This window comes from Osmerus eperlanus, chromosome 14 (assembly GCF_963692335.1).
Source record: "Osmerus eperlanus chromosome 14, fOsmEpe2.1, whole genome shotgun sequence".
Classification (NCBI taxonomy): domain Eukaryota; kingdom Metazoa; phylum Chordata; class Actinopteri; order Osmeriformes; family Osmeridae; genus Osmerus; species Osmerus eperlanus.
This window is the reverse complement of record NC_085031.1, coordinates 9,785,163-9,796,956: the sequence shown is the minus strand read 5'-3', so window position 1 is coordinate 9,796,956 and position 11,794 is coordinate 9,785,163. Positions and strand designations below refer to the sequence as shown.

Here is an 11,794-nt window from a genome sequence, read left to right as displayed (position 1 = left end):
GAGAAGACCTGTCAAGTCATACTGAGTTCAGTTGGGGGCGGGGCGGGGGCAGGGGAGGGAGCGTAGGGATTTGGCATCTTTGCAAAGTGGCACACCAGCTGAGATCCTCACTGAACACTCATCATGGTGTCTTGGACTCCTTTCAAAACCACAGAATAGAAATCAATCCCATCCTCAGCCCTCTGCCCAGCCCGTAGCTCTGGTGGGGAGGTGATCGGGCAACCTGCATCGTCTACAAGCATCGTCTACAAGGCTTCTGGTAGCAGCTGTCCGTCATGGCCTGTTACCAAGGACAGAGAAACTAGGCTAAACTACAAGAGATCAGATACAAGTACAGGAGATACCCTAAATATCAGAGATAATCTGCACACACACAACCACCCATATTAAATACGGTGAACACAAGCACACTGCCAAATGCTACAGTCACAGTCAAACAAATACACTAAACACGCTAAACCCTCCCAGCCACACACAGCCACACACAACCACACACAGCCACACACAACCACACACAGCCACACACAACCACACGTACTGAATGTGCTTACTCCTACTCTGAAGATCAGGATTTACTAAAGAACCAGCACAAGAACCACACTCATATCTAGGGAAATCTCCAATCCGCTTACTGAGATGACAATGTATTGTGTTTCTTTCTACTTATCATGACATGCCATTTGGGCTGCAGTCAGCTGACAGCAGATGTCCGTCAGGCGTTGCGTAACAGCGAGCCCCAGCCCGCTGGCCCTGCATTCAGGACCCACCTCAGCCTCTGTGAGAGCGTCTATGGAGAGCACGGTTCGATCCCTGACACTGGCAATGTCTGCCGGATAGCTTTCCATTGTGTTACCTCTGTTTAGGCATTGATAATTGAACTAAACTGAACTGCATTTCATTGCACCGAATTGAATTGTCAGATGAATCCCTCGAGTGGCTCAAGGCAGGATACTGCAGCCACGGATATTAAAATGTTTCAAACACAGAGACTTTATGACTCTGTTTCCTTCTTCACTGACCTATAGAGCTGTGACATGGGAAATTAAAAAGAATTAGACAACAAAATACTGAGAACATGCTAAATGAATGTGAACTACAGCATCCATTCATATGGTCTGGATGAGGTCATGGTCTTATTCCCTGTCGGCAGGCCATGTTGACACAGATTACTGATTCTAGCCCTACACCATAAATGAGTAAATGAGGTCAATGCCATGATAAGTATCCATGGGTTGGTGTGTGTGTGTGTGTGTGTGTGGGGGGGGGGGGGGGGGCTACAAAATAAGGTCAAACCTATACCAGCTTTGTGTGTGCGTGCACACTTGTGTCCCGGACATGAACGATGCTTTACCGCATGAATGCTCAATACGCACCCTCCCTCCCCCCATCTGTCACCCCTCCTCTTTCTTCCTGCCTTTAGAACAACAGACAGGAAAGAACACTACATCTTGTAGACTGCATCATCTCCTTAGAAACTGCTGACAGTGGACGCCTGCATATCTCTACGACAAACTACTCAGAGATTATGTCTGGTCAATATGTTACCAAATCACTTCCCGGCAGCTTTTCAAATACCATTCAGCCACAGGTCTCTCTCTCTCTCTCTCTCTCTCTCTCTCTCTCTCTCTCTCTCTCTCTCTCTCTCTCTCTCTCTCTCTCTCTCTCTCTCTCTCTCTCTCTCTCTCTCTCTCTCTGTCTCTCTCTCTCCCTCTCTCTCTGTCTCTCTCTCTCTCTCTCTCTCTGTCTCTCTCTCTCTCTGTCTCTCTCTCTCTCTCTCTCTCTCTCTCTCTCTCTCTGTCTCTCTCTCTCTCTCTCTGTCTCTCTCTCTGTCTCTCCGTCTGTCTCTCACACACTTCACTGGCTACGATTGCAATGTCTGGCTAAGTTCCACTAAGGTAAAAAGACTGTAGCTATGATATGCTCAGAGACCACTTCCACTAAGCTGTATGGATACGAATATGAGAGAAGAGTTAAGAGAGCAGCGTCACAGTGACGCCAAGTTATGATGACTCAAAGACAGGCTCTCTCAATAATTCATAAGTGCATGTCAAAAAAGTGCCCGCTTTTCCAGCAAAACCTGCACTTTGTCGCAATCTCCATCTCCCTCTCTCTTCCTGAAATTATGTAAATCCTAAATAAGTATCTGCCGACCGCCTAATGCAAGTGTCAGAATAGTAAACTTCTTAAAGTACAGCAGTCTGCTTACAGAAAATCCACATGGAAATCCATGTCTATACAATGTGACATCACACGCCTGGGAGTTCAGAAATCCAGCTATCCTTTCAAATAATTAGGGAGGTAATATGTTGACACTGCAGTGGCCCAGATTCAGAGCCTCTAGGCGTGCACATACACACACACATTCACACACTCAAACACAGTTTGGCTAGTAAAGTGGAAAAGTCTCTGAAGCAGCAGTCGAGGCTCAAACTGTCATATCGCTGCTCTCCAGAGTTGGGGTTTCAAAGCATATACACTCACTACACACACACACAGAGCACAACACAACCTAACACAAATACACACCACAGAGCAACCAGAGTAGGCTGATCAAAGCAGCAGGGAACATTTGTGAGGCCTCAGAGCACACCCCAACACACAGCCCAACACACACCCCGACACACACACACACACACACACACATACACTCCCCAAACATATTCATACTGTGCAAGTTCAATAGAGATGCAGTGAGAAGACTGCTTACAGGATGAGGTGAAGAGCTGTGATCTTCACCTTGATGATCACCTTCATAAATCAAGGCAACTCATCTTCGAGACGCAATGGGAGGGGGAGGCCTAACACTAAATGTGCAAGTATCACCTCGCTTTTATGAGCACTGGAATCTCTGACCTTTGAATAACTGAGCCAAATCAATTCATAGTCATCCATGGTTTTCACCATCCCATCCCACCCTACCCCCCCCCCCCCCCACACACACACACACACACACACACCACCCCCCTCCCTTGCTGGAATCTACACATGCTACAAACGATGCAATGAATCAAAGTCGCATCACAGTGGTGTGACATCTGTGTTAGTGGCTTTCAAGGCAGTGGTCTTCACAGCATACAGATCAGACTCAGACTAATCACCAGGCTCCCAGTCCCAGCCCACCAGGCTCCCAGTCCCAGCCTAACACCCCAGTCTTCCAGTCCCAGCCACCCAGTCCCAGTCCCATCCCACCAGCTCCCCAGCACTGCTCTCTAATGTCCAGCCCAGATGCAGTGGGAGATACAAAGAAGGTAAGGCTACACAGATCAGTCAGCCTTCCCCTCACATGGCAGACACATTAGAAGACAAATTCCTTCTTTATTGCGGTCGAGAAACAAATGATCCGTCGTACACATTTTCCTTCCACTGCGGGTCTCATTAGTAAATAAAAAGGCCACGATGACAGAATCAGATTGCTTTTCCGACAAAATTACGGTTTATATTCTTTATTACTTTTTTTTCCAGCAACAAATTGATCAGGCTTAAACCAATAACATTTTTCACAACTGACGAGACTGACAAGCAATTTGGTTCAGGTGTGTATGAGATTGTCTTGATTCAAGGTTATCTTTTTGGTTTTACTGGTTGAAAATGATTTGGGGGCTTTGGAGTTGCTTTGTATGTTTGCGGTAGAAAAGCTGCAGCACGAAAGGAGAAGTAAATGAGGTACAACCTCTGGTGTCTTTGGATGGGTGACTGTAGTAGTCACACAACACACAACCACGAGCCCTGTCTCCAACACACACACACACTCACACTCTTTCTGGACGTAAATTAATTTTCCAATTTCACGCCGCTCCCCCTAATTATTCCTTTTCAAAACACCAAAGGCCGTCTTTGTAGAACATGAGAAGTAGAACCAGCAGGTGAAACAGAGAACATGGAGAACGTGGGGGTGTCTCCCAGCAGCGTGGGGGTGTCTCCCTGAGCCTCTTTGATCCAACAACACAGTCAGCGCCACAACCACCTACAAACACGCCGACTGTAAAATCACACACATAACATTCCTAACAATACAGCTTTCCTTCCTACATGCTCAAGAATTTGTATTTTCTTAAGAAACATAATTTAGCACCCTGGGTTCTGTCTGTGTGTGTGGGGGGGATCAAATGCCACCTGCTGCCTGTGGAGCATCATAGTCAGGCTCAGCCAGAGCACATGGGGGATTCATGTTAAAGACGTGGGCATGGACTGACAGGAGATAAGCCACATACCAAAACTTCGACACTGCAATATTTAATCCAAATGTAATAAATTGATTAAATTAAAAACAAAAACCAACGCAACATCTATTCACTTCCCATTTTTGAGTCTTAAAAAAGGACATTCATAAGGCTTTGAAATGAGTTTTGCACAATTTGTTTCCTGTTGTTGTTATTGTTGTTATTGTTATTGTTCTATGTTGGCTCTTTAGTGCTTTGGCATTCTGGCAAAGTGATTCATCACAAGTATGGGAGGATTAAATGTAAATTGGCTTCTGCGAGCAACTTCATTTGTGAAAGACTGGGTTTGTATTTCCACCACACGCGAAACAAAGAAATCCACGTCACGTGCAGTATTCAAACATATTTTGACGGCAGGAACCATGACTCTACAGGAAGGAGAGTGTGTGCGAAAGAGATTATGAATGGAAGGGTTGATTGACAGATGGTGTTCTCTGTAGAAAAAAGGGGGGCGTTCAAATGTGAAATTTCCGAAAAAGAATGGTAGGGGAATATGACCATGATAACAAGAGAGATGGGGTTGGAAAAGACAGAAAAACACAGCCCCTGTTCAACAAAAGACACATTACCACAGAGACGTGTGAACTGCAGGGGAGGAGCAATGCCTGAACAGGGGGCCACACTGAGTTCCAGATGCATTTTGTGTGTGTGTGTGTGTGTGTGTGTGTGTGTGTGTGTGTGTGTGTGTGTGTGTGTGTGTGTGTGTGTGTGTGTGTGTGTGTGTGTGTGTGTGTGTGTGTGTGTGTGTGTGTGGAGAGAGAGACAGTGCTGCACCAGGGACAATGGAGATGGGGGGGTGGGCAGACGGCGCCTGCCTCTGAGCCCTCCAGCTAGATTCTCCTCTCCGATTTACTGCAAATGGAACTAGAGGGACAACAGGGCAGAGAGAAGGAATAAACAAGAGAGAGAGACAGAGATATGAGAGAGAGAGCAAGAGAAAGAGAGTAAGCGAGAGAGTAAGCGAGAGAGTAAGCGAGAGAGGACCAGAGGTGAAGACGGGAGGTGAAGGACTGAACAGAAAGAAAGAAAACGGGTGTGTTTCTCTGTCTGCACAGCGGAGACAGCGAGGCAGAAGTAAAGAATTGAAGGGAGAGAGATAAAAGAGAGAGAAAAAGAGAGAGAGAGAGCGAGAACGAGAGGGAGAAAAGTAGAGAGAAAGAGTAGATATGCCCAGAGTGCCGTGAAGGAACATCAAGGATAGGAATATCACATCCTCACCGTCGCGCAGCAAACACAAGATTGTGCTGATAGAGACTAGACTGTGTACTGTTGTGCTGTGGGGCAACTGAAAGAAGGGCCCGCATGGACTTGAAATACATTTACATTTAGTCATTTAGCTCTTATCCAGAGCGACTTACAGTAAGTACAGGGACATTCTCCCCGAGGCAAGTAGGGTGAAGTGCCTTGCCCAAGGACACAACGTCATTTGGCACGGCCGGGAATCGAACCAACAACCTTCTGCAGTGTTTCCCCTACCATTATATTAGTGGGGGCCCGCCCCCCCAACGGCACCCCCCCCGCCCCCCCCCCCCCTGGAAGGTCAAGTAAAAAAAAATATATATATATAGTGCCAGATCACAAAATAAGTCATTTAAGCTTACCTTTCCTATAAAACTGGTCTATAGCTTGCACTTTTATTAAAAGGAATGAAGAAGGAATGACTCCGGAGAGCAGTAATCGAACCGCATGCTCCACCATTTAAATTGCTACAAATTAAATCCCTTCAAAAGTGTCTGCTTTTAAAGGGCAACGTCTCCATCTCATTACCGTCAGAATGGCAGCCGGTGGAAAGCCTCTGGCTGGTTTGTCACGCTGGATCTCAACACCCAGAGCCTGTGACTGGCCCCAGTCTGGAACGAAGGCAGCCCAGGTCAGACAGCAGTCTGCAGGGCTGCAGGCAGGTGATTCAAAGGGGCTAAGTAACTCAGGATCCCGAGGCTAGAGGTGATGGAAAAACTCTAAAAACACTGACGCAGCTCAAGGTCTTTCAAAGGTGAGCCTCGACTGCTCTGGAAAAGGTTTCCCATGAAGGAACGAAAATGAATCTTGATGCCTTGTAGACACCTCTGGTTGAAAGGCTTCCACAAGAGCAGCTGATCACAGCACTGATTCATCTGCGCTTCTTCTGAAGGACATCAAACTATGTCATGGTGATCAAACTGCTCTGCAGGGCTTCCACTGTGAAGGGTCACAGCAATGACGCCGTGGCTTCAGAGATATAGAGAGCTGTCAACCATCTGTTTCCATAACACAGGCTGATGGCCAACAAACTCTGGTGTTACGTGCTTCATCTAGACTCCTGGAAGGACAAGAAAGATATTTGAGGCTTGGGTTGCGAAGTCACTTAGACTGCTCTCCCCTGGCGGTCTCCCTCACAAAATATCCCAAAGACTTTTCTTTTAATGACGAACGGGATTTGACACAGTCCTAAAGTGAGATTATTCTGGACTCTGAAGGGTAAAAATTAAAGGCTCAGTAGTCACTCAAGCCAAGGGCATAGAGTTGCAGAGGTTCAAAGTGGGCACTTGGAGAGGACAAGGTGATCCACTTTAAAGAAGATACCAAACGTTGTGTCTGATGGAACAGGCTTCCACTCTGCAATCAACGCTGTCAGTTAGTGAACGTAGAAAGGTCGGCTTGTCAACGAAGCCACCGACATCCAAGAGAGAGGCAGAGAACAAGAAGACTGCATTAACATTCTACATGTTAATGCAACATTCTCAAAATCAATAATGCCTGCGATAAAAAGAGGAGAGATATCTTTATACCGGGAGAGGATCATTAAATATTCTTAATGCAAAAGTTATAGACACCCCGAAACAGTGTTATAAACGCCCTACATCTCCCCTGTCCCTAGACACCGTACACTGGACGTTTTCGGAGATGGGTCTCTTTTCTGGAATGGACCTGTGTTTTTAATGTTTTTGTTAGTCTCCATCCACCTAATTTCTCCCTAACCCAAACCCTTTCTAATTAGGCCAATAGGGACTTTATCACAGGTAATTGCACCCTTAATTACTCACGTTTCTATCAGAGAAGCGCTTTCATTTTGCAAGAGGGGTGCTTTCTTTCTGTGCCCAAAAGACTTCCAAGGACCGATTCATCAACTGAACGCCCCAAAACAAATAAACAGTGCCTCAGCAGTAAGCAGTGAAATGCAATAATCAGCTAATTACAATAAAAGATTAAAGTTGAGTTCATTTGACGGTCTGCGCTTGGCCTGACAACTAGAATTCTTGATATTATTTTAATGCAAATAATATGATTGATGATGTAATTCTTTTGTATATTGCATAATTCAAAGCATTAAACGGTGTTGTTGGGTTGCTAACCAGTGTCCATAGAGACCTAGGCCCTGACTGGTGGGACGTGTCGTCTTTGACTGTTTGACACACACATGAGAGTGCTGGACAGTGGAGTCCAATGCTTCCATTCTCCCAGACTAAAGTGGTCGCTGAAAGGCCGTACTCCCAAACGTGGCGGTACTGTCACGAGATCATCGCTATGAATCCTACGGTCACTTCATGTGGGCTCTTCAAAAAGTCGAGCAATACAAAATGCAACCAACTAAAATCACTGGGCCGAACAGAACTAAAGAAAGAGATTTACTTGGTGCACCGCGGTCTTTGAAAACAGGCACTAGGCAGGCATCAATTAAAAGTAGATCTGGGTGATAAAATGATCTTGATAAGACACCCTCAGTTACTGAATTTTGCATAAAAAATATGGTCAAGTCATAACATTGGAAACTCAAGCCTGCTATATTTGACATTACAGCAATGTAACTAATTAAGTAGGCCTATCTCACACAATACAGTTTGCCCAACCTTATTCTAAACAACTGTCTGATACAATGTCCAAAAGAATGGACTCTTGTATTATGTGAAGGTAAAGTATTTGATGTGCGGTGTAAGAGAGCTGAAATTGATATGTTGGATTCACACGTCAATGCTATTGATTCCTCCAAACAGATACAAGAGTTTGTTCACAGTTTTCAAGTAAGCTCATTGCCCCCTTCAAGACCTTGAGAGAGTTGAAATGTTTAGAGTTGGAATGAAAGACTGAGCTCTTCTTCTCTAGTGGTGCATAACTCTACTAGTATAGAGATACTATGGCTACCCTGAGACTGTCCAGCAGCAACCGTGCCCTGCAGGCATGGCCTTGTCTCCCAGGATACACTTTGTTATGGTGAAAGTCCACAGGCTGGTCTCTATGGAACTAAGCCACAAATCTAACTCTGTCTAAACACAACAAGATACAGGACCAATTTTTGTGTTCTGACACTACTTTCAATCAAAGTATTGCGCTGCACTTACTGTCATACTGTCTGTGAGATAACAACACAACATACAAAACAGTCCCTATTAACCTGTGTTGATAGGGACTGTATGGAAAATATTAATTAATTAGCCTATACATTTTAAATAAATTGCTCAACCGTGTGTGCAATGCATTAGCCTATACGATTAGGTGGTGCAATTTCCCATTCATATAGGAATAAACTGTATTCCTATGTGTTCTATTCAAATTAAGTAAATGGAAAAATTCACTTTCATGTTCCCTATTACAGAAACATTCAAAAATCCATTGAGAAAAACACAACCATATATATATGGTTGTGTTTTTCTCATAGGCTACATGTGTTCAACACTGTCACTGAGTGTCCTGTCCGCATGCCTCCACGCCAATCAAAAGTTCACGTTCTAAATGCAGCCACTTTCTGACCCCCAGAGCCCATGGTAGATTCCACACACGGCTCCGGTTACCGGGGACATAATGTGGCAAACTACACACTGAGTCATAACTCCAGCTGTACTACACCTCACAAGACTGTTTCGCAGAGAAAAGCCAAGAAGAAATGCTAACACGCAGCTACAGCCACAGAGCATAGAGAGATAGGCTACCGACTGACGAACACAACAGTCGATAGACTACATTTATGGTCGATCTGACCTCGATATTAAACATGATTGATAAACTGTGTATTTTACCAATAGCCTAATAGAACGATCACGTAGCCTACTGTTTTGTTGTGTATTTACAGCCTACTCTCACTGTTTGATAATAGAACGGAAAGCATGAGGCTATTTAAGATTATTAACCAGGCTTATATTACAAGAAAGTCGCCCCAAAACTAATTCAGACTTTTCACCCAACATAATGCAAAATCAAGCTGTTTTCAAAAGTGTTGCTGTGCACCGACAGCACCGACTAAAGTGTGTAGCATAGGCTAATAATACCGGTGCTTTTTTTGCAATCTGCAATCCACGCATAACGTAGGCTAGCTGTAGTGAAGTTGATATTAAAACAATAACCTGATAAACTAGCTCACAAATACCAACAGTTCACTGCCAAGGCCAACAGAAACGATAAACCAAATATCCATGTTTGTACGACTGGGAGGGCAGAACTCTGAATCTAAGGAGCACTAGCTCTACCCGAAAATCCAAGTAAAGGCGTCTATAGCTTACCTGAACCCAACCATCAAACAAGCAAGTTAGCCTTATTAAAAATTCAAAATGATTCCGCTAGGAAGAGATAAGTAGTCTTCCCAGGAATGTTATAGGATGGAATTTTAAAATTAACGTCTGATATTTAGGCCTAATGCATGAGCACATGTTTGTAATTTGACAAAAGCATAACCCAGACAAAGAATTACCGGGCATCGTTATCCGGGATAGAAGAGAACGGAAAGCGCACCGACAATAGAAGGTGGTCCAGATGAGAGGATGCTGATTTGAGATTCATAAAATAGTGGCAAATTAAACTGGAATCCCGATGTATTTGGAGACATTTTTAAACGTGTATTCAGGACCACAGTTGAATTTGTTTTTTTCACCGATATTCACTACAATAAAGGTGACAAGGCAGTCCGAGCTAAGGGCTATGCTAAGCTAGCTCTAGCCATCGGAGGCTCGCGAAAGCAAGGCTGTCAGAGTAGGCTTCAGCACCGTGTTTGTTGGATGGTACCCGGCGGCTTTGAAAACAGATATCTTGCTTCACGAAAAATACTCGGTTATGCCAGTTACGACGTAACTAAATAAGTAAACGTGTAGTGACACAGGTCACCTTCGTAACAGACTGGTTTTACACCTGACAACAAACTCAAATATCAGGAAAACTGCTTAAATTTGAATGTGAATGCTCATTCATTGCCAGACCCAGCCAGCAGCCGTGAAACGGCAAGACAACCCGGGTGTTTGAAGCTGGCTTTCGTACCTACCTTATTAAAATGACAGTTCTTTCACTCCAATAAAATACGTATAATGTAGACTGTGATTAATTGTGTATTTCCAAACAGATAGCCTTCTCAATATCTTCCCTTGGAACGCCTAAATCCGTGCGCTTTCCTTTCGGTCAGTGCTGAATCTGAAACACTACACGCGCGGCTGTCGGTATCTAGGAAATACTTCTCCTCTACTCCGCTCCCTGCCAAATAATGACCCCTCCCACCGCACGGGCTGAAGCCACAGAGAAGACAGGTGCCGATTGTGCGCAGCTCGGTGGAAGAGGGTGTGCCTTGCCAAATAGTGAGGTAGGCTACATTGAAAGGGCCGTCAAATCAGGGGACTCGCTCTCATCCCCGCATGCGTAGTGATTCATTCGAGAAAGCATCCTACTAGTGAGCCACATTGACGGAGGATTTGTAATGCGCATCTTTGCCAATTGGAACTCAGGCATTCCTGCAGTGGGACAATTGGATGATACTACTCTGCTCCCCAAAATATATACAAATTGGACATCTGTGCTGTTACATGATGACAGGGACATATATGGGACTAAATAGTCAAACTCAAAAGCAATGATTCCTGTAATAAAAAAGTAAAAATCTTCAATAAACAGCTCCCAAAGAGTATTATTCGTCTGCACCCGAGTTAGAGATTCACAATTCAGGGCTCCTAGACATGTCAAAGATGTGCAGTGTCGAGTATTTCTTCTTTTCTGCAACCAAGCAAGATCTGCAACCTCAGTCTGGAAGTCACCCTTAGCAACAAAAAAAATGAAGTCCATTTGGGATCCGTCCCACCACTAGCAGAGCCCCATGCCTCCGTGTAGGCCTCTCCACAGCCAGGCATAGCATGTCAATCAAATACAAAATGAATCGTCTTGGTAATCTATATTTACCCATGAATGCATGGTTCGGGAAATGTAAAGTGTAATCATCCACTGTGAGTGACCTTTCAATCATTCTATTTCTGTGGTCATGTTCCGTATCTTCATGACCACACAGACCAAACAAGAGTGCTGCTGCCATTTTTTGCTGAAATTTAGAATTTAGAACAGGGTCTTTGCCATCCTAATTTAGGATTCCTAATTTGGAAAATTCCTAAATTAGGATGCTTCTGTAACAACTAAATTCATATCCTATCCTAAGATAACATGATTTTTTCCCTAAAGGCAGTTAGGAAACATGTTTCTAGAATACCAAAAATCCTAATTGTCATCCAAAATTGAGTTAAAATAGGATTTAATTTTCTTTAGGAAGTTTCTGTAATGAGGCCCCTGGCTCTCCATCTTTTTTTTTACTACCTGACCATCCTGTGATGTTATGGTGTATCATATATGTATCATGT

General features: G+C 44.3%; 1 protein-coding gene across 1 annotated transcript in view; it reads right to left on the bottom strand.

Moving 5' to 3' along the window:
- Nucleotides 1-10,658, bottom strand: part of LOC134033889 (catenin alpha-2-like) — a 119,351-nt gene extending 108,693 nt beyond the window's left edge. Inside the window, exon 1 of the mRNA XM_062478174.1 lies at nt 10,444-10,658. The gene's annotated coding sequence lies outside the window, so the exon portion shown is untranslated. The remainder of the gene's footprint in view (nt 1-10,443) is intronic.
- Nucleotides 10,659-11,794: the final 1,136 nt, after the last annotated feature.